Below are 24,171 nucleotides of genomic sequence, written 5' to 3'. Positions count from 1 at the left end.
AGGAAGACCTTTCTCTCTGTCGCTCTCTCTCACTGTCTGTAACTCTACCTGTCAAATAAAAAAAATTCCAAAATATATTTATGTTTCTGTATATCTCTTTTCATTTGTTCCTCAAAGCTTTCTTATGAAATAAATATTAGGAAACCAAAGATGTGTGAACGTAATAATCATTCAGTCACCATACCTAAAAAATTAACCAGTTTAAAACAACACAAGTTATATGAATAAATTCACATTGTGAAATATTCAATTATTACAGGTGTTCGAGACTAAAATGTAAAATATTGAATCATATTTAATTATTAAAAATCATAGATTTTTGGGCTAGTGCTGTAGTGCAACAGGTTAAAGGCATGGTCTGCAGCAACACCATCCCATATAGGCACTGGTTCAAGTCCTAGCGGCTCTCCTTCTGATAGAGCTCCCTACTAGTGGATCTGGGAAAAAGTGGAGGATGGCACAAGTCCTTGGGCTCCTGCACCCATGTGGGAGACCTGGAAGAAGCTCCTGGCTCTTGGCTTCAGATCAGCTCAGCTCTAGTCACTACCTCTCTCTCTGTAACTTGTCTTTCAAATAAATAAAATAAATCTTTTAAAGAAAATCTTAATTTTGATAGTCATTGCCAAACTGATAGCCTGTTAGTGCTATTAACCAATTTTTCCAACAGTTAGTATATGACAATTGCTGTTTTTTAATATTGTTACTAAAAATGATATTATTATATTTGTATTTAAACAGGTGAACACAAACAGTTTTTTTTTTTTGAGATAATCGTGATGTTGTATATTTATTCATTGTACCATTAGGTATTCTGCTTCATGTATTATATAAAATCTACCTAAATTAGGTGACTTGGGCTGCATGCCTAGGCATGGACCAATATTAGTTATCAAGCAAATTGTATTTGCCATTTGGGCTTAAACTTCAGTGTTGCTTGGAATAGAAATAAAATGGATTCTGGGTGGGCTACAATTGCTAACATTTTTTAAAAATTTTTTTGAAGACAATTTCTTTTTTTTAAAGACATTGATTTATTTATATGTCAGAATCACAGAGAGAGAGAGAAAGAGAGCTCTTTGACCCTCTGGTTCATTCCCCAAGTGGCCATTACATCCAAGTTTGTACTGGGCTGAAACAAGGAGCCAGGAGCTTCTTCCAGGTCTCGTAAGTGGGCACAGGGGCCAGGGCACTTGGGCTGTCCTCCCCTGCTTTCCCAGGCACATTATCAGGGAGCTGGATAAGAAGCAGAGCAGCCCTATTGGATGCCGGCACTAAAGATGGAAGCTTAATGCACCGTACCACAGTGGCATTCCCACAATTGTTAACATTTAAAGAGCTAGGAGATCGTGTCCATGAATCTGGATTTCTGGTTTCTGATAATTCAAAACCTTTGGAAACATAGGGTCTATGTTCCTGCAAGAAAATATTGGTTGGGGTAGTACAACTAAATGGTTAAACATTTCTTGGATGAGACACAACTGCTCCTGTCTGTACCAGTTCCAGGCCTTCATGGTGGCTCTTACACCTTATTCCCTTTATTCTTTTATATCACTTGACTGTCATAGGCATTTGAATTTTACTCCTGCCTTATTTTCTCTTACCAAAAAATATAATTTCCTCTAAACACTCCTTGATAATTTTTGGTTGCAACATTTCACTCTTTTGGGAATGGATGCTACACTTAAATATGTACTTCCAGATTTAAATGTTTTAAAAAAGAGGGTTATTTTCCCATGCAAGCAAAGTAATAAAGTTATATAATTACTTTAAATTTGGGGATTTCTATTTGAATATGAAATGTAATTAATATCACTATTTACTCATAAAGTTGGAATAATTTCAGAAAAAAAAGTATCTTCCTATACATGTCTCTTGATGAGTATTTCATCTTCTGTAGCCGAACTATGTCATCTAGCTCTATGCTTATACAGGTAATTGGAAACCTGTCTTAGCAGAATTCTTTTGTCAGCTATAGTTGCCAAATAAAAAGCAATTACATTTTCTTTTCTAATACCTATTAAATCTGATTTATTTTCAGTTAGCAGTGTACTCTAAAACACTGTCTTGTGCTTTTAAAATTTGGGCTCCTTTCATTTCCTTCTGATTCCTAATGTGTATTGAATAAAAAGAATCAAGTGATATGCAAATTAAATAAAAATCAGGGTGGTAATTTAGAATTCCTCTTCTTGGCCATAGTGTACCCTGGAAACAATGTGGTTTGCTTTAAAGTAAAACAAGCCATGCACGGAAAGACAGATACTGATGTTCTCTCTCATATATGTAAATTAAAAAAGTCAACCTAAACATAAAATAGTGATCAAGAAGCTGGGACGAGTTGGGAGAGAAATGCAAGGGGCAGATTGTATATTGGGAATCAAAATACAGTTGGAATAGAATAATGGATTCTAGCTGTTCCACATCACAATGGGATGACCAAAAATCACAGTAGTGTAGAATATTCTGTATAAATACCTGAAAGAGAGGAGCTGGTAGTCTCAAACACATAGAAAAGATAAAGAACAGAAAGGCTAATTGCCAAGTGTGATCAGTTTATACTGTGTATATTTTGAGATATTGCACTGTACTCCATAGAAGCATACTAGTATTATACAGCAATCCAAATTGTTCTGAAGTAATAACAACAGAAACTCTAGGAGTAGCAAATATTAGATGTTGTTAGTTATAGACAATTGCTTTTGTATTTTTGTGCTATTTTTGATAGCATTTTTCAACATGTTTTGTGTGTGTGTGTGTGTGTGTATTTATTTGGGGCTGGCATTGTGGAGCAGCAGGTTAAGCCACTGCCTGAGATGCCAGCATCCCATGTGGGTACCAGTTTGTGTTCTGGTTGCAGTATCTCCAGAGCAGTTCCCTGCTGGTACACCTGAGAGGGCAGTGGAGGATGATCAATAGAAACAGACCACTCTCATGCACTCATACCTAGCTAGTACAAATGCTATATTTTATATCCCAATTGAGAAGCATTTTGAAATTTCCAGTAAAAGCAATATTTGTTTACTCCACAACTCAGAAATCTCACTTTGAGGTATTTACCTTAGAGAAATAAAACAATTTCCATATGTAGATTTGTACTTGATTGTTTATAGCATTTGACTCAGAATAGCCCAGATATTTAAGAAATCCAGTACTTAACTAATGAATGGACAAATAAATTAGCATTTAAATGTAATGGAATACTACTTAGTAAAAATGTATAATATATAAATAGATGCAAATATATGACTGAATCTCAAGAACATTTTACTAAGTGAAGCAAGTCAACACCAGATGCCCATATACTTTATGATTTCAGTGTCATAAAATTGTAGAAGAGACAAAAATATGATGAAAGAAAACACTTGTAAGTAGTTTTGAAGTTGTCAATGGCAACTTGTCTGCCAATGGGTAGGAAGCAATTCTGGAGAATGAAGGGAGGTGTTCCAGGCCAGGGCCAAAGCTAGGAGCCAAAAAATTCAACCTAGTCCTCCCATGTCCTTATAGGAACCCAGTTACATGAGGAGTTACCACCTCATCCTTGGGTCTTCATGAGCTGGAATATGAAATCACGAGCCAGAGCCAGGTGTCAAACTCCGGAACTTTGATATGATATGATAACTGCTAGACTAAATGCCTCCTCCCTTTAACATCTATTTATTAATTTATTTGTCAGAGAGATATTTCCTGATTGTGGTGATGGCTAACATTATTAACATACTATAAATATTTGTCAAAACAGATAATATTTTACACTTTCATATTGAGAATATAGTTGCGTATAAATAATATTTTAAAAGTCCCTATTATAATTGTAATATATGAGTGTAGGGCACAGTGATATTCTATTCCTTATGTATATGGCATTTTTGAGATGAACAAGTTGGATTTGTAATTTTCTGTCTGGATTCCTAAACATGAGGAAACCTATTAAATAAAATACATAAATAAAAATAAGAGATAACACTAAACAGACACTGTTGCTCCCCCTCTTCATGGAGGAACGACACAGGACCCTGCGCTGTTCTTTTGTCTGCTCGGCCCTTCCCGGGTTTGCTGCTGGTTCTTCCCAGGTTGGCTACCGACCCTTCCACCTCCATGGAAGGGCGGTTCCCCCTGCCACTTTCCCCACTTCCGCGGGGGAGCGGCACACCACCGGCCGGCTCTCTCGGGGGCTGCACAGGTGTTCCTTCAGATAGATGTTCCTTGGTGCATGTTGTCTCTCTCCTCCTTTATAGTCCTCTTCCACCAATCCCAACTCTGCTACCCACACGCTGAGTACGCTGCTCTCCTCCAATCAGGAGCAGCTCCTACAGCTTGTCAAGTTGGTGAGAGGCAGCTGGGTAGAAGCTGTTTCCTCCTCTCCCAGCGCCATATTGTGGGAGAGCAGATGCATAGAATAAGTCTTAATTCCAGTAACAGTCTAGTCCGAGTTGCTCCCCACAGACACATGTTCTACAGATAAAAAAATTCCATCACAAATAATCATTAGGATAAGTGACAAAATAATAATATAGAGTTTAGATAAGGGTTAAATTTCTCAAATATTTTAATTATACTGTATTTATTTATCTTTTTTATTTTTGGTTAAGATTTATTTATTTATTTGAAAGGTGTAATTACAGAGAGGGACAGGCAGAGGCAAAGACAAAAATCTTCCATCCACTGGTTCATTCCCCAGATGGCCACAATGGTCAGGGCTGGGCCAGGCTGAAGCCAGGAGTCAGGGGCTTCAACCGGGTCTCCCACATAGGAGACATGGCCCAAGCACTTGGGCTATCTGCTGCTTTTTCCCTGGTACATTTGCAGGGAGCTGGATCAGAAGTGGAGCAGCTAGGACTAATTGGCACCCATATGGGATGCTGGTGCTGCAGGTGGTGGGTTACACCAGTACAATGAAAACCAGCTTCTATTTATTCTTGTTCTTAGGAAACACACACTGAATTATGGTAACATAAATGAAAAATATGCCATGAAAAGCAGTAATGTAAACAATGAAAGAGGGAAAGAGACTAAGAGTGAGAGTGAGATTTATAAAGAAAATGTGCAAATGGTTGAAATTGGTGAATCCAGGTACAGGGATGTGCTAGGCAAAATAATGGCTCTGCAAAGATGTTTGAGTCTTAATCTATAGAACATGTTAACATGTTACATTGCTAAGGAAAGCAAGAGTTGCAGCTATGACATAGTTAAGGCTTTTGAGATGGAGAAGATTATCTGAATTATTGTGGCAGGAGGGCCAGAGTCAAAGAGATAGGGGCAGAAGCAAGCATCAGAGAAAGATGCCACCCTATAGGCTTTGAGAATGGAGGTCAGGGAATGGCTTGCTCCTTGGAGGAACACAGGCCAAGTGACCAATTTAGACTTAAAACTTCTAGAAGTCTTAGCTGTTATGATGTAATAAATTTGTGTTGTGTTAAGCCATGGAATTTATGGTAATTACAACAGCAATCTAATACACACTTAATGAGAGTTCTCGGTGTCCTTTTTCAACTTCACTCTACTTGATATCTTTAAAATAAAAACTTGATACTTTAGAGTAAAAAATTGAATAATTACATAACAAGATTTGGGGAAGTTGAGAATCAGAACTATCCAAAAGCATGCCATTAGATCATGTTCACAAACCATGTCCCAGGAATCTGTCAAGGTTTTTGTTAATGCAAAACCTGAATTACTGCAGCGGTGGGACTCAGTCTTCCAGGAAGGGGATCTAGTGTGCTGAGGAAGGGGAAAAAAGTTTTACTATTGTTATCCATCGCTATTTGCTGCTAGCTAGAGCTTTACCATTGTGAAATTATAGACAATTATAGTCTATAATTTACAAATTACAGACTGAAGATTGAATAAATTTATGACCCCCAAATTGCAAGTCATGTAAAGTGTCTTCAAAGCTCATGCCTCGCTAATGGCAGGTTAGTTTTCTTATTTTTGAAAGCATACTCCTAAGAAGATTTTATTTTGACTCATAGACACCTGTTTCCTAAAAGAATTCTACAAATTAATTCTTCAAGGGTATACTTTTTATTTTTATTTTTATTTTATTTTTTCAACTTTTATTTAATAAATATACATTTCCAAAGTACAACTTTTGAATTATAGTGGCTCCCCCCCATAACCTCTCTCCCATCTGCAACCCTCCCATCTCCCACTCCCTCTTCCATCCCATTCTTCATCAAGATTCATTTTCAATTATCTTTATATTCAGAAGATCAACTTAGTATATACTAAACAAAGATTTCAATAGACTGCACCCACACAGACACACAAAGTATAGAGTGCTGTTTGAGTAGTAATTTTACCGTTAATTCGCATACTACAACACATTAAAAACAGAGGTCCAAAATGGGGAGCAGGTGCACAGTTGATTTAACAATTGACACTCTTATTTATCACATCAGTAATCACCTGAGATTCTTGTCATGAGCTGCCAAGGCTATGGAAGCGTCTTGAGTTCGCCAACTCTGATCTTATTTAGACAAGGCCATGGTCAAAGTGGAAGTTCTCTCCTCCTTTCAGAGAAAGGTACCTCCTTTTTTGATGTCCCATTCTTTCCTCTGGGATCTCACTCAGAGTTCTTTCATTTAGGTCATTTTTTTTTTTTGCCACAGTGTCCTGGCTTTCCATGCCTGAGAAACTCTCATGGGCTTTTTAGCCAGATCTGAATGCCTTAAGTGCTGATTCTGAGGCCAAAGTGCTGTTTAGGGCATTTGCCATTCTATGAGTCTGCTATGTATCCTGCTTCCCATATAGGATCATTCTCTCCTTTTGAATTCTATCAATTATTATTTGCAGACACTGGTCTTATTTATGTAATCCCTTTGACACTTAATCATATCTTTTTGATCAATTATGAACTTAAACTGATCACTTTAACAAGTAAGATGGCATTGGTACTTGCCACCTTGATGGGATTGAATTGGAATCCCCTGACAAATATAATCTTACCCCTAATGGTAGAACTAGAAAGTTTATACTTTTTATGAAATTGACTATTTCAGGGAATAGTTTCCCCTCTATTCATTCATATGTCTATTTCTTACATTGCATAATAATATTTTATATGCTCTTTCTTTATTTTGATCAAACTTGTTGTTGTACGTGGGATTAAGACTTACTCCTTGAACTTTGTCCAGAACCCAAGTGCTTGAGGAGAGGGCCACAGGTCCTCTGAGATAGTAAATCTGCATGACATTGGAGATTAAGACACGCCTTACTTCTTCTTAGTCATGTCCTTCTCAAGTATTCCTAAATTTTCTCACTTGGCATTTTAGGAAGAGGCATGACTGCCTCAAGAATGCATTATAATATGAAAAGCATAAAATTAAGGTGAATCAAATCATAAGCATAAATAAATATATTTTACTACTAGGGGTTTTGCTTAGTGATTTCCATTATGGCTGTGAAAGGAATCATTTACCATTTTGCAACTACAAAACAATAATGATGCTTTTATTTTAAAATTGTGTGTTATAATTATTTAGAATCCAGCACAATTTCAATGAATATCATGTATTATTTGTTGATTGTTTTGTATAATTTCACAGTCTCACAAATTGATGCTTTGCTTAGAGTACACAGATAAAAACGTCCTTGAGTGAAATAATTTGGCTTTGTTTTTTCTGTTTATAATCCTATGCCCTCTATGCAATTAAGCAAATCACTTTGTGTCAGTTGAATACAGTGAGATATACACTGGGTCTAGTCTTTCCTGTGTCTCATCATGTTGGATACCAATGATAGCATTTATTTTTCTTCACTATAATTCATATTTTTGAGAAAACATTTTAAGAAAATTTTTCTCTGAATTCCTTCTATAATACTTTACATTGTCTTGGAGACATTACAGAATCACCTTCCCCATCATATTTTACATTATCATGTAAGAAAGTGAGTGGGCTAACTCCATATCTTGGCTATTGTGAATAGAGCTGCAATGAACATGGGTTACAGATAACTCTTTCATGTGCTGATTTCATTTCATTTGGGTAAATTCCCAGTAGTGGGATGGCTGTGTCATTTGGTTGGTCTATTTTCAGTATCAACCCAGATGTCCATCAAGTGATGACAGGATAAAGAAAATGTGGTATGTATGCACTGTGGAGTACTACTCAGCCATAAAAATGAATGAAATCCTGTCCTTTGCAACAAAATGGATGCAACTGGAAACCATTATGCTTAGCAAAATAAGACAGTCTCCAAAAGACAAATATCACATATTTTTCATGATCTTTGGCAACTAATGGAATATAAAAAAGGTAATGTATATTAGTGTAGTTGACATATTGAGAGTTGATTATTGTTTGTTGCCATTAGTCTCTACTGTTGAGGAACAGTGTTTTTTTCTTCTTACTATTTATTGAATTCTTTACTTAATGGAAGGATAAGCTTACAATTATAAAATAAAGTAAAATATGTCATTGTAAAAAATGAAGAATAATAAAGGGAAAAAGGGAGAGGGTGGGGAACTTGGGTGGGAGGAAGGCTAGGGTGAGAAGTATCACTATGCTTCTAAACCCGTATAAGTGAAATACATGAAATTTGTTCACCTTATATAAATAAAAAAATGAAAAAAAGTGAGTGGGATGTTTGGAAAATGTCTCAATTTAATTATGCATTAAAATGACCCACAGATGTAGCTAATAATGTCAGTCCCCAAATATTAGAAAATAAGCAAGTTCTGAGTTTGAATAATGAAATGCATTATTGTAAGTGGTACGAGGGGATACAACTAATACAATCTCCATAGACTATAGTTAGCCTCTCTAGTTTCATTTTTTAATGAAGTCATATTATTCATAAAGACTTTGGGTGAATTGCATCTATAGCTAATTTAGATGGAATGGTATATTGATTACAGCCATAAAGTATGTTGAATACTTTCTGAAAATGTTTCTCTTCAGAAATGAAAGCCAACCTTGTGGGGAGCAACCCGGACTAGACTAAGTTACTGGAATTAAGACTTATTCTATGCATCTGCTCTCCCACAATATGGCGCTGGGAGAGGAGAAAACAGCTTCTACGCAGCTGCCTCTTGCCAACTTGAGTGATGACCTCCAGGAGCTGATCCTGCTCCTGATTGGAGGAGAGCAGTGTACTCGGCGTGTGGGCAGCCGAGTTGGGATTGGCGGAAGAGGACTATAAGGGAGGAGAGAGACAGCATGCACCAGGAACATCTAAGGGGAACATCTATCTGAAGGAACACCTGTGCAGCCCCCGAGAGAGCCGGCCGGCGGTGTGCCACTCCCCCGCGGAAGTGGGGAAAGTGGCTAGGGGGAACCGCCCTTCCACGGAGGTGGAAGGGACAGTAGCCAACCTGGGAAGAACCAGCAGCAAACCCGGGAAGGGCCGAGCAGACAAAAGAACAGCGCAGGGTCCTGTGTCGTTCCTCCACGAAGACGAGGAGCGACATAATGGTGCCGTGACTCGGATATGAAGCCTAGGCAGGGTTCAGTGTCGCTCCTCCACGAAGAGGGGGAGCAACAAACCTACTTTTAAACTTTTTCTTTAAAGTTATTCCAAATAAATAAACAATAATTTCCATCCCAAATGGAACAGTCATTGTTTCATGAACAGAGCAGTGATATGACAAAATACAAGTTTTTATTTTAGAAGTTTAATACGCAAGAGCATGTTTTGAGGAACTTTCAGGTGTCAATGACCCTTTAGTCCAGAAGAAGTGTCATCAAAAGCAGGAAGAATTCTTGAGTGCCAGGAACTCTTGAGCAGACTCCTGGATTTGCTACTGTCTTTTTTTATTTTTAAGATTTTAATTAATTTATTTGAAAGGTAGAGTTACAGAGAGGGAAAGGCAGAGGTAGAGAGAGAGATGTCTTCCATCCACTGGTTCACTCCTCAGATGACCGCAACGGCTGGAGTTGCACTGGTCCTATGCCAGGAACTAGCAGCTTCTTCCATGTCTCCTATGCAGGTGCAGAGGCCCAAGAACTTGGCCCATCTTCTACTGATTTCTCAGGCCATAGCAGAGAGCTGGATCAATTTGTGAGGCTATTAGGACTGTAGCAGCTCTCTAAATAGCCTCACAAACTGACCAAAGTGCTATTGAATATTATCTGTAAACTCTGAGTTGTTCACAGTTAGGTTCAGCTTCAATTATTTCTTATCTGTTATTGACAGCAGGACACATAAGCCCTTTCAGATTTTTCAACTCAGAGACTGTCAGAAATTTCTTGTCCCAACTTGCAACTTCAAGTCCACCTGGCTCCCTCCATTTGCTGATCTTAGCTTCCAGTCCCACACAATCTGCAGCCATGGTGGATATACTCAGACTTTTCAATGTTAATTGTGGACTTAGTGCTGCTTCTGGTGGCATGACTTGTCTCCACATAGGAGAGGGATTTTGTTTGCTGCTTTTCTTTAGCATTGTGTATGTTTTTCAGTCTATTAGTACTATTTCAGAGACAACTTCCTGCACTAACTTGCCAGTGAGAGCCACTTCTAGAATGAATCAACCATGGCTTATCTGCTTAGTGTTGGGCTTTTCTCATTATTTTTGAAAATTATAATCTTTAAACTTGTGTGTAATGGCTTTGTGTGTATGTTTGTGTGCATGTTTATGTTAATACTTAGATGTATTTATAAATATATCCTTGGATAATTTATGCTGAAATGTGTTTGTCTTTATCTTAAATAAGATTCATTAAGCAAAAAAGGAAAGCAAAAAAGTATAAACAAAGCTATTTTTGTTTTCAAACTTACTCATTTTTGTAACAAAACTAGTAAGCTGCTGACATTCTATCTTTCATGCTTAAATAATCTTAGAGAAATGGTTTCTAATTTTTAATTTTAAATGTATAAGCTGTTGTGCTCACTGATTTTTAAAATTGCATACTATAGCTCATCATTTATAAAATATTTACTAAGAAAAACTTTTACATAAGTACTTAGCAATATATATGTTTACAGTACACAATGGATTCAAACAACTCATGAAAATGAAATTATAAAGTAAGTTGGTTTTGGTGCAATAATTCTGTAATCAATGCATATAAGTTATCTTCAGAATTCATGAAAATGCAGAAATATCATTAAGAAACTACACACAGATTTCAAAAATTGCACCAAAATCAGCTCATCTTTTCATTCCATTGTTCTATGAACTTTTTGAAGTTCTCTAATGTGTTCATGAACTAAGAATTTAGTGGTTGTCAGGGAGACAACAAAGATATTTTCATTCTTCCTTTTTCAAATTAACCAATGAAGCAAGGCAGAATAATTACATAATATTTTATTCAATAGTTTATTGAGACATTTGTTCACCTATATCCTCACTGCTTTTGACTGTATTTCAAAGGCGAATAGAGGTTCTTGTGTGTCCATTTGATGCCTGATCCTTTTTCCTTCTGTGTCTTGCTAGGTTAATTTTTCTCAAAAAGATAGTTCCTATTTTTCTCAAAATTTCCAGTTTTTTTCTACTTCATCTGATTATTCTTTCTGTAAACACAAGTTTCATTTTCATAATCCTCAATCAAAATCTTCTGCTCTATCTTGCGCTAAATGAGCTATCTCTTTTTCATTACAAAATTTCATGAAGGTCTATACTAATTTCAGAAACCTCTCTTCATCTATTTTAATCTGATTCTTAATGCCACCAGGTGCTTTCTTGAAGGTCATTTATAATTAACTTAATTGAAAGGTGAAGTCTAATAATCTAAATGAATATTAATCCTGTTTGTTAGTAATTCATTTATTTTTCAAAGCAACCGAATCCAGAACATAGCATGTATATATAAGCATTCTGGGCACTGTTGATAAAAAGAAGATACAGTTTTTACTCAGAGATTCAAGGAATTTGTATTTTAGAAAAGACACTGAGTTTCTCGCATTCCTGGATTCTTTGCTCTCTGACCCAGGGTATAGGAGGAGGGATACAGGTATCTCCTCAGCTTCTTAGGCAGACACTACAAGAGCCTCGCCTGGTCCCTGAGTCACCAGGCTCTGTGAAGTCTTGAGGATGCACACCTAGCCCACGAGACACTGGTGGTGCTGCACACCAAACACACTTTTCTCACTAGTACGTAAGTCTTGCCCTGATAATGGGGCAAGTCCAGAGACTGTCCACAGGCATGGATCTAGGGTTGAAAACCACTAGGGTCCGCCCAGCTTTGGGTTTTATCAGCCCTGTATTGATTTCCAAGACACATGTCCTTCATCCCTTGCTTTCTGCTCAAGGTTAGAAGATGGTGATAAAGACAACCCCTGACCACCTGGATTGGCCCCATTTTGGTTACACTGGTTCCCACAGTCCCTGGGCCTGACAAAGTCCCAGGGATACGCTTCAGGCCCACTAGAGCTTGAAAATGACACAGGTCATATTTAGTGTGAGCCACCAAAGCACGGGTGTCTGCCTGATGCCAGGCAAGTTTATTGTCTAGGTCTATGCGTATCATCTTGGAGGTAGAGGAGTTTGGACTTCAGCAAGTGCCTGCTCTCAGTGAGTAGACCTGGCTTTGTGCTGCAGGATATGGCTTTTTTTTTTTTTTTTCAGGCAGAGTGGACAGTGAGAGAGAGAGAGAGAGAGAGAGAGAGAGAAAGGTCTTCCTTTGCCATTGGTTCACCCTCTAATGGTTGCCGCGGCCAGCGCGCTGTGACCGGCGCATCGCACTGATCTGATGGCAGGAGCCAGGTACTTATCCTGGTCTCCCATGGGGTGCAGGGCCCAAGGACTTGGGCCATCCTCCACTGCACTTCCCTGGCCACAGCAGAGAGCTGGCCTGGAAGAGAGGCAACCAGGACAGAATCTGGCGCCCTGACTGGGACTGGAATCTGGTGTGCCGGCGCCGCTAGGTGGAGGATTAGCCTAGTGAGCCGCGGCGCCGGCCAGGATATGTTTCTAAGCTCCCTTTCCTCACATATCCTCATGGCTGGAGGAGGGGTGGCAGAGGCCACCTGGTTGTGGACACTTCAAGTATTCACTTCAAGGGTAAGGGCCTGGGGGTAGGAGCACTCAGCCAGACTGCATGTTTTTGCAATGGGCCTTGCAGTGGGATTCTGTTTCCGCTTCCTCTTCAAGCAGAGATATCTCTACACACCATGCTCCTTGGAGCTAGGGGAAGGGTAACCTAGGCAACTTTTTCCTTCTTGCTTTCATCAGTGTGACTTTTCTTCTGATTATGAGATGAATTACTGTGATCTCTCACCTGGCTTTCTTATCTCTTGTGCAGATGACTTGGTGTGTCTATAGCTGTTCACATCGGTGTCTCTGTGGAGAGCTCTTCCTACTCAGCCACTGTCTTTTCTCTGCCTCCACATTTTCTTTATCCAATTTATACCAAGCAAGAGCTTCCTGCTTGAATAGAAATCTATAATATGACATTCAAATTTGAGCAAAGAAGGGCTGTGTTGCAAAGTCCATTGGCAAGGAGATAAGACACTAGACTTAAGTCGGTCTCTCCAATCACATGGTAAGGGTGGATTTATGTCTTGGTTTGGGAAAGAAAGGAATTCAGGGAATGGGGACGTTTGAACTTGACTTAAGCTCATTGGTTGGCTGTGATCTGGAGGAACAATGCTAGACTGGAGATATCTGGTTCCAGATTATTCTACAATTTTTCATTCTGTGCTTACTTGGGCTACATCTGTTATAGAAGCAAAATGTTTTAATATCCTGTCATCTACAGAGCTGAACAAATTTGGGCAGGCTCTGCCGTTACACATTAATCAGTTGATGGACACTTAAATTGTTTCCTTTTCTTGGCAACTGTCAAGAGGGTGGCAAAAAACATGGAAGTTCAGATACCTCTTTGACAGACTGATTGTATTTCCCTTGGATAAAGCCATTGTGGAAAATAACATGAAGGATCCTCAAAAAAATTAAATAAAATTAGAACTACCATAGGATCTATCAATCCCTCTTTTATTATGTTCTGATTTTAGGAGAGTTGAGTAGAATCAGAGACTCCATTATAGGCACAGATAGTAGAGTTAAAAAACAGTAAAGACGGTTAGTCATAGCTGTGGTGATATCAGTAGAGTAGAGATGTAGAAGTTAGCTTCCAGAGGATGAAAGAGGAGAGTCTAGTATTTCTTTTGCATCATAAGAATTTCTGTAGTAATTGAAATGGTTTCAACTGTCATTTCACCTCTCCATGGTCCAAAAAGATGTTTGAGTTTTCTTGCTTTTTAGTGTCAGGTTATAACTGCCTAGCTAGTTACTTGGCCATGTTCAGTTCCTTATAACCTGAAAATACATAATGTTTTACAAAAAGTACTTTATTTAGGAATGAGTTATTTAGATTGTATTTAGAAACAGTTAAAGAATGCTTGACTGCTGCATCACAATTTTGGACAACAGGCCAATGTTTTGTTATTAATGCATAATTATAGCTGTATTCTTTTTCTACTGTTTTCCCACCAGAAATGATTATTCTTTTGCCAAGTAATGTGAACAGTGCTATGTGTTAAAGCCTGAAATCCTGGGCATCTTTATGTATTCTAGTAATGTGAAAATGCTGCAGCTCACTAGGCTAATCCTCTGCCTGCGGCGCCAGGGCACACCGGGTTCTAGTCCCTGTCAGAGCGCCGGATTCTGTCCCGGTTGCTTCTCTTCCAGGCCAGCTCTCTGCTGTGGCCCCGGAGTGCAGTGAAGGATGGCCCAGGTCCTTGGGCCCTGCACTCGCATGGGAGACTAGGAGAAGCACCTGGCTCCTGGCTTTGGATCAGCGTGGTGCACCAGGCGCAGCGGCCACTGGGGGGTGAACCAATGGAAAAAGGAAGACCTTTCTCTGTTGTCTCTCTCTCTCACTGTCCACTCTGCCTGTCAAAAAAAAAAAAAATAACCAATTATGCTAGAAGGATTTTTATAATAAAAATTCTCTTACAACAGCTACAGTTTAAATGAAAACATCTGCTCTGATTTTAATGCATCTGTTATCTATTTAAATAAAATTATGGACATAAATATATGATTTTTTACTAGATGGGATTTCATAATAGGAGATTAAACACTTGCAAAAACTTGTTTATGTGCATTTAAAATACCATCTTATTTCATGAATTAGTTGGCAGAAACAAATTTATAGTATATAAATTTATTGTGGGGAGAGCTATGAGGCTGTAGCCATTATATTTGCATACATTTCTCAAGCCACAAAAGCAATTAAGTAGAATGAATATAAAAGGCAAATCTATCTGAATCATCTTTCTAAACTGATATTTCACTAGGTAGCAGAGAATGCAATTTTGGTATCTCCTATTATCTATCACAGAGCCTTGATAATGTGTCCAATAAGTATTGAGGTATTCCCTGAATTATTTCATACTAACTTCCAACTGCCCCATATTCTGTGCTCCCATAGCTGCTATTAGGTTTTGTCAATATCCTGTAATGGAAAAATGTATTTCAATATATTAATGCACACCTTGGTAAATTTTTGCTTTCAATATCGAATGGCATCCCAGGAATTCAAGATTATCAGTTTGTATAGTGACAGAAGGCATTCAAATTAAAATGGAAAAATATTTAACTATTCATATGTTTGATTTCATAGAGCCAATCCCATTTGTGATGTTGACAATTGGCCCAGAGCTCTAACTTAGGTTAGCTTATATCACATCACTGATTTAGATTTGTGAATTATATCGTACCAGCTCAGGTGGTAGCATATTATTGCTCCTGGACAAAACTGATATTTTCACTACATTAGATGATGTAAACTCATTTTCTAACCTTCACTATTTTGTATATTTCAAGGTATTTAGTAAATATGACTTTAACTCTCAAATGCAATTCCATTACATCATATGCCAAATTGATAAAAAGAACATGAAGCATGTGTCATAAATTTTCTGATAATTCCATAAATTTATTGATAAAATTAGAATATGAAAAATTGAAAGTTGAGAAAAAGATGATTAGATTATTTTAAAATTCTTGAAGATTTGGATAATAATATTTTAATTTTCTAAGCCTTGGATATGCTATCTAACTATGGCATTATTTTATCATTATGAAGTTCTTTGATTATTTTAGCAGTTTTATTTTTTGACCCATGTAGTTGACAGATCTTCATTTATTCAAAACAATGAGTCCCATATTAAGGTGATTTTCCAAGGAAAAGTTTCAATATAATTCAACAACAGTAGTGCCTGTCAAATATGAGTAAGAGAAATATACACACAGTACATTTCAGAGACCGAAGTTCTATACTACCATTTTTGGACTTTAGCCGGTTTTAGAAAATTTGAGACTTGAACTAAAAAAATAAATAAACAAAGTGGATAATCAAGCATTCATTACCTTCTCTACTGAAACAAGGTAGAACTGGTGAAAAATAATTCTTTAGGACAATTACTATATTTATCCTAATAATTTGTACACTCTTAAATTTTATAAATTTCTCTTCAGAAATAAGATTCTGTACTTTCTGTCAATATTTATCAAACAATGTATTTCTTTTATTGAGATTATTTATTCATTGTACCTTTCAGAGGAAAATAAAAAAAATAAATTTCAAAGGATATGTTCTGTAGAATATCCACTTATAATCTGCTCTCTATATGTAAAGGAAATTATATTCAGCTTACATAAAACTGAATAACTATGTATAATTCTTTTACCCTTGTTTTCTATAAATTTCCCTTGGAAATGAACATTTTTCATTCTCACAGACTTCTGGCAAAACATTTCCAATAAATAAGCAAAGCATTTGTTTTGTCAGCTCATCAAGACAAGATAGATGCCCACATTACAAAGCAAAATATCTCAGCTATCAATAAAAGATAAATGGTAGTAAGATCATTATAAATGCAATGTGTCCCAAAGAATGTAGTTTATTCAATACTTAGGTGATTAATTTTTTTAAAGTTTTAAATCTTATATAAAGGAAACAAGTTTCCTGTATTTCAAGATTTAAAAGCATAATGTTACTTCCCATCCTATGTTTCCTCCAAGGTTCTGAATACTTTTAATTTTTTTTCAAGGAGTTTGTAGGACATATGGGAGGACAGACTCGAGATGACCTGCACTTGAATTCTAATCTAAGCTCCACCATCATAGTCTACAGACTGTATCATCCAAATCATGGAATTTTGTGACACCTCAGTATATAGAATTGAATAAAATGTGGATATAATCCATATTTTGTGGTGGTTTTGTTGGCATTAGAGGCAATATGTGATAATAGTCAATATATACATAAATGTAATGATTCAAACATTTTAACTAGAGAACTTTAATATTTTTTCCTCCTAAAATGATGGTCACATATTGTGGGGACACTACTAAGAAATGTAGAGAAATACAGGATATGGGTCATTGACAAGTTTCAGATGACCCAATGCATTGTCAGCTAAGAGAAATCATTAGTGATTAATCCAGGCTTCAGCCTAGGTTTTCTGAAGGTAATCAATGTAAGGAATTTAAACTATTTTTTTTTATTTGACAGATAGAGTTAGACAGAGAGAGAAAGAGAGAGACAGAGAGAAAGGCCTTTCTTCCATTGATTCACCCTCCAAATGGCTGCTACGGCTGGAGCTACGCTGATCCGTAGCCAGCAGCCATGTGCTTTCTCCTTGTCTCCCATGCGGGTACAGGAGCCCAAGCACTTGGGCCATCCTTACTGCCCTCCCAGGCCACAGCAGAGAGCTGGAATGGAAGAGGAGCAACCGGGACTAGAACTCGGGCCTATATGGGATGCCGGCGCCGCAAGCGGAGGATTAACCTAGTGAGCCATGGCGCAGGCCCCAGAAATTTAAACTATTAACAGCTCTACCCTTCAGCCATTGGGAAGGTATGTGTTACACTGACAATTATTAAAGAGGATAAACAAAAAAATCATGTTTACACAATTCAATAGCAAACACTTAGTTTGGTGTTTAAAATAGATTCTACCATTAGAAAATGCAGTTTAGTGGGTAGGTTTAATTTAAAAATTTATAACAGGCAATATTAACTAAAGATTATTCTTTGCATCAGATTTTCAGCACAATTCAAAGGGTAACAGATTTCTCTATCTAACTATATAAATTTGGACATGTTGCATAACTTCTCTGAGCTACAGATTTATTTGTTATTTCTCAGAACATTTCTAAAGATTAAATGGAAAGCATATAAAACCAGAATTATTGGCACCCAAGAGGTTTACAGTAAGTGTTAATTCTTTTGAGCAAGTTCCAATTCAATCTAACAACCCACCTGAAAGAAAAACTTTGCAGTTCCTTTGAAGTCACAGGATAGAGTGTTTAACTCACAGGATATTTCATGTGAATTATGATAGCATCTTAACATTTGTAAATCACATTATAACTTACAAAATTATTCTATCTTCTACTTATTTGGGTCTTGTAAAATTCTTTTGATTATCCATTATGTCATTATAGTACTCTCATGCATATTAACAATAATTTGCTTTATTTGGAACATACTGCACATTGTTTTGTTCTTCCCTGTCAAATATTATACTTCTTACTTCTCAAGTAGAACTTTCCCTAAAAACTCACATCCTCCTGCCAAACTCTATACACCTCACACATTTCCAGGGAGATGCAATGAATTACCTGGCAGGTAAAGGAAGTCATTTGTAGAATTTTGTCCTTGGGTGAAACTAATATATGAAAACAAAAGCTGTTTGGCATCTGTTTGCTTCCTCCTTGCTGGAGGCTTGAAGTCTTCATGGTGAGATAGGTCTTCTGGCTAGTTGGTTTAAGAAATATTCTCCAATTTTAGCTTTTTTGATGGTTAATATCTTCCTTTGCATCAGTTCCACCACACATTTATTATCCAAGTGACCCTGACGAAGAACATCAGCCATTTCTGTTCCCCTTTAAACTCTAATATAGCTGAAAACGAAAATCAATGTTTCAGGATTTTTAATGATTAATTAAAATGCAATTGGTAGATATGAGATCAAAAGTTCAAACTCATATCTTAAGACAAACCCCTGAGCCTACTCCAATTTATCACTTTAGACATAAAGTCCTAAACCCTTTCTAATCTATCACTCTCCATATCATCTCATTTATATTTCAGTATATATTTTCATTATATTTTTGAACCTGGGAAATTTTATTTGTTGGGCCAGAACTTATAAACTCTGTGATTTTCCTAAGACCTCTCTGAACCCTTGTTCTTTTCATCTCTAAAGTGAAGGTGACCTCTCTGGGTTATTGCAAGGTTTAAGAAAACAGTGTAGACAGCACACCTCTATGTCTGAAACAGCAGCAAGTACTTCGAACATCTGTTTCATTTTCTTCTTGCCTTATTTCATCTATTAACACCAAAGGGAAACAATTCATTGTGAACTTTTCAATTGGTTTATTGCAATCTGCTCTATGTGTCAGTTTGATTGACTTGGTTCTCACCATTAACTCTTATTAGGAAAACTAATGTTTCTCCTCATGATTGTTAACAATGGAACATATGTTTTCTTTCATCAATTTTTGGTTGCAGTTTTGTAATTCAAAACAATAATGCTTCAGTAAAAATTTGTGTAAAATACATTACATGTTCTTATATTTTCAGTTTAAAAAGCAAAGTGTAATATTAAAAATCTTTGAAGAAATTACTATATATAAAATCCTTTTTTCTTCTTTTTTTTTTTTTTGGACAGGCAGAGTGGACAGTGAGAGAGAGAGAGAGACAGAGAGAAAGGTCTTCCTTTGCCGTTGGTTCACCCAACAAAGGCTGCTGCAGCCAGCACACCCCACTGATCCGAAGGCAGGAGCCAGGTGCTTCTCCTGGTCTCCCATGCAGGTGCAGGGCTCAAGCACTTGGGCCATCCTCCACTGCACTCCCGGGCCACAGCGGAGAGCTGGACTGGAAGAGGAGCAACCGGGACAGAATCCGACACCCCGACTGGGACTAGAACATGGTGTGCCAGCACCGCAGGCGGAGGATTAGCCTATTGAGCCGCGGTGCCGGCCCACAAAATCCTTCACAGGTAAATAACACAAAATAGCACTTCTGACACTGCAGCTTCAAAAAAATCACAAACATGTCTCAGAAGGATAAACGAGCATATAGTCTGGCAAAACAGATAAAGATAACAGAACACTGAACAAATAGAAAATAGAAAAATAAGTTATTTCATACTATCATATATTATTTAATTGTATATTTTTTAAAAATTTAAGGAGAGAATTTACATCTCTAGAATATGGAATAGAAACTAAATTTCAAATGTTAACATAATGCAGTTTAGATGAGAGGAAGTTAATTTATTTATTTATTTATTTATTTATTATTTTTTTTTTTTTGACAGGCAGAGTGGACAGTGAGAGAGAGAGACAGAGAGAGAAAGGTCTTCCTTTTTGCCGTTGGTTCACCCTCCAATGGCCGCCGCTGCAGCCGGCGCACTGCGCTGATCCTGGCAGGAGCCAGGAGCCAGGTGCTTTTCCTGGTCTCCCATGGGGTGCAGGGCCCAAGCACCTGGGCCATCCTCCACTGCACTCCCTGGCCATAGCAGAGAGCTGGCCTGGAAGAGGGGCAACCGGGACAGAATCCGGCGCCCCAACCGGGACTAGAACCCGGTGTGCCGGCGCCGCAAGGTGGAGGATTAGCCTATTGAGCCACGGCGCCGGCTGAGAGGAAGTTAATTTAAAATGAGGCTGCAAATGAAATCAAATTGAATAACTTACAAATTACTTTCCTGAGACTTTGTGATTCAGGCCTTAAGCAGAAAATTAGGCATCAGACTACGAAGGACAAGTAACATTTACAATATTTATAGCATATAAAATAATCTAATAATTTAGAATTTGAGATTATTGTTTTTACATTTATAGAATTAATAATGGTATTTTTAAAATAGAGTAAATATTGCATGATCATCATTTTTTGTCAACTTGTTAAAATCTAAATACAGGAAATAAAATAGATTTAAATGATCAACTGCTAAGTTTAAGTGGGAGTAAGATTAAAAATTCAAAAAGATAATTATTTGTATAGTGAAAATAATTACATAAAATATTTGCATGCATTTTAGTATATATTTTATTAATACAAATCTAAAGTACACAATTGAGACTAGATTTCTATTTTTCTTCAAGTTTAAGAGCCTAGAATTCACTTGCAGCTATTATCAACAGCATGTTTGTTCTATATCCTAGTCATAGTCTTCCAGAGGGTGACCCTGCAGTAAGGATGTTAGTGCAAGTGTGAAGAAGTATGTCAACCTAGTTGTGATGGTTTAATTTTGTGTCAACTTGGTAGACTATAGTACCTACTCTGGTAGAATGCCAATGTCAATGCTATAATGATATTTTATTATTTTAAAGATGTATTTGTTTACTTGACAGAATGATTCAGATAAGGAAGAGAGAGAGGGAAAAAGAGAGAGGGATCAAATGAGTAGGGGAGGGAGTGTGGGGAGCAACTCAGACTAGACTAAGTTATTGGAATTAAGACTTATTCTATGCATCTGCTCTCCCACAATATGGCACTGAGAAGGGAGAAACAGCTTCTACACAGCTGCCTCCAGTTCAACCAATAAACTGTAGGACCTACTCCTGATTGGAGGAGAGCAGCGTACTCGGCGTGTGGGCAGCCGAGTTGGGATTGGCGGAAGAGGACTATAAAGGAGGAGAGAGACAACATGCACCAGGAACATCTAAGGGGAACATCTATCTGAAGGAACACCTGAGCAGCCCCCGAGAGAGCCGGCCGGCGGTGTGCCGCTCCCCTGCAGAAGTGGGGAAAGTGGCTAGGGGGAACCGCCCTTCCACGGAGGTGGAAGGGATGGTAGCCAACCCGGGAAGAACCAGCAGCAAACCCGGGGAGGGCCGAGCAGACAAAAGAACGGCGCAGGGTCCTGTGTCGTTCCTCCACGAAGACGGGGAGCGACATAATGGTGCCGTGACTCGGATAGGAAACCTACGAGGGAAGAAACGGGAAGAAGTGGGAAAATATCGGAGAGAGAGACTAGCAAACAGCCTAGGGAAAAGCCGGACAAAAAAGGTGCCGGAAGAAGCTATCGAAAGCCTAGGCATAGACTCAGATACGGACTACGGGGGGAAGCTGGGAGAAATCTCTAAGGTCTAAAGCGAAAGTGAAAGCTAGAACAAACAAACTCGGATACGGACTGTGGGGAGAAGCCAGGAGAAATGAGGGAGGAATATTGTTGGAAGAAAACTTAGGGAAACATACCAGGTAGAGAAAAATGTTAGGGAAATTGAAGCTGCGGGGGCAGGCCGAGGCGGAAATGTAAGCCAGCTTGGAATTCTTCAAGTCAGCCCGGGGAGCAAAAGGCAAAAATCTGGAACCAGAGGCAGAGACGTGGGCCGCCAGGTTGGAATCCTTCAGATTAGCCTGGGGAGCAAAAGACGGGAAGCCAAACCGAAGGGCGCAGACGTGAGCTAGGTTGAATTCGCCAGGTTAGCCTGGGGAACTTAGATTGAATACCAGTGGCGGAAACGTGAGCTGGGGCTGTGTGACTCGTGGAGGCTGCCGTGCCCAGAGAGAGCGTGCAGGGCACAAGTAGAGAGGGAACGCTGGGCTAGTGCGAGGCCGTGGTGCGGGCGCGAAGGGGCGTGGAGACCGCGGAGCATGCGCGCAGAGCCGGGAACCCACCGCGGGGCGGGCGCCGGGAAGCCGCGCAGATGAGAGAAGCGCGGGCTGAAGCGGCACAGAGCGGAGAAGCCGCCGCGGGGCGAGGTGCGGACAAGCAGCCTCGGGGCGGGCACCGGGATGCCGCAGGGATAAGAGAAACAGAAGTTTAGAAGTAAAATGAGAGAAATAGGAATGCTGGTAGATAGAAGTAAAATAGGAAAGATAGGAATGCCTGGAGATAGAGAAATAGAGAAAAATAAGGTCTCCCCTCAACATGGCAATGAGAGAGCTTGGATTCGGTCTGCCTGATTAGTGAGGTGGTGAGCACCTGCGGGCGGCTAGCAGTTTATGCGCCGCAGGTCACCGAAGACAGGCATGAATTAACATCAATAAGTCTCCCCACAATACCGCAATGAGAAGGCTTGGATTCGGTCTGCCTGATTAGTAAGGCGATAAGCACCAGCAGGCAGCTCGACCAGAGTATGAGCTGCAGGTCACCAAAGATAGGCACGAATCAACACCAATAAATCTCCCCACAATATGGCAATGAGAGGGCTTGGATTCGGTTTGCCTGATTGATAGGGCTTGTAAGCACCTGCAAGCAGTTCTAGCAGAGCAGAGCATGTGCTGCAGGGCACAGAACACAGGCACGCATCAGCGCCTAAAAACCTCCTCACAACATGGCGAAGAGAGGACCCGGATTCGGTTTGCCTGATTGATAGGGCTTGTAAGCACCTGTGGGCAACTCTAGCAAGCAGAGCAGAGTGTGTGCCACGGGGCACCGAAGACAGGCGTGTATCAACGCCAAAAATAAAAAGAAAGGGGGATCTGTGGGGAGCAACTCAGACTAGACTAAGTTACTGGAATTAAGACTTATTCTATGCATCTGCTCTCCCACAATATGGCGCTGAGAAGGGAGAAACAGCTTCTACACAGCTGCCTCCAGTTCAACCAATAAACTGTAGGACCTACTCCTGATTGGAGGAGAGCAGCGTACTCGGTGTGTGGGCAGCCGAGTTGGGATTGGCGGGAGAGGACTATAAAGGAGGAGAGAGACAACATGCACCAGGAACATCTAAGGGGAACATCTATCTGAAGGAACACCTGAACAGCCCCCGAGAGAGCCGGCCGGCGGTGTGCCACTCCCCCGCGGAAGTGGGGAAAGTGGCTAGGGGGAACCGCCCTTCCACGGAGGTGGAAGGGACGGTAGCCAACCCGGGAAGAACCAGCAGCAAATCCGGGGAGGGCCGAGCAGACAAAAGAACAGTGCAGGGTCCTGTGTCGTTCCTCCATGAAGACGGGGAGCGACACGGAGGGATAGAGAGAGCGAGCAAGAGAGAGAGAATGGATGCTGGATTGGAAGCAGAACAGTGGAGGCTTTAACCAGCACTTGGAAATGGGATACCAGCTGATAAGCAGCAGCTTTACCTGCTCTGCCACAATGCCAGCTCTTATTATATATTTTTTTTTAAAAATTGTATTTATTTATTTGAGAGAGAGTGTTACAGACAGAGAGAGGGAGAAACAGATAGAAAGGTCTCCCATCAGCCGGTCCACTCTCCCAAATGGCCACAATGGCTGGAGCTAAGCTGATCTGAAGCTGAGAGCCAAGAGCTTCTTCCTGGTCTCCCACATGGGTGCAGGACGCAGGCACTTGAGCCATCTTCTGCTGC

Source organism: Oryctolagus cuniculus, chromosome 3 (assembly GCF_964237555.1).
Source record: "Oryctolagus cuniculus chromosome 3, mOryCun1.1, whole genome shotgun sequence".
Classification (NCBI taxonomy): Eukaryota; Metazoa; Chordata; class Mammalia; order Lagomorpha; family Leporidae; genus Oryctolagus; species Oryctolagus cuniculus.
This window is presented reverse-complemented; position numbering follows the sequence as displayed.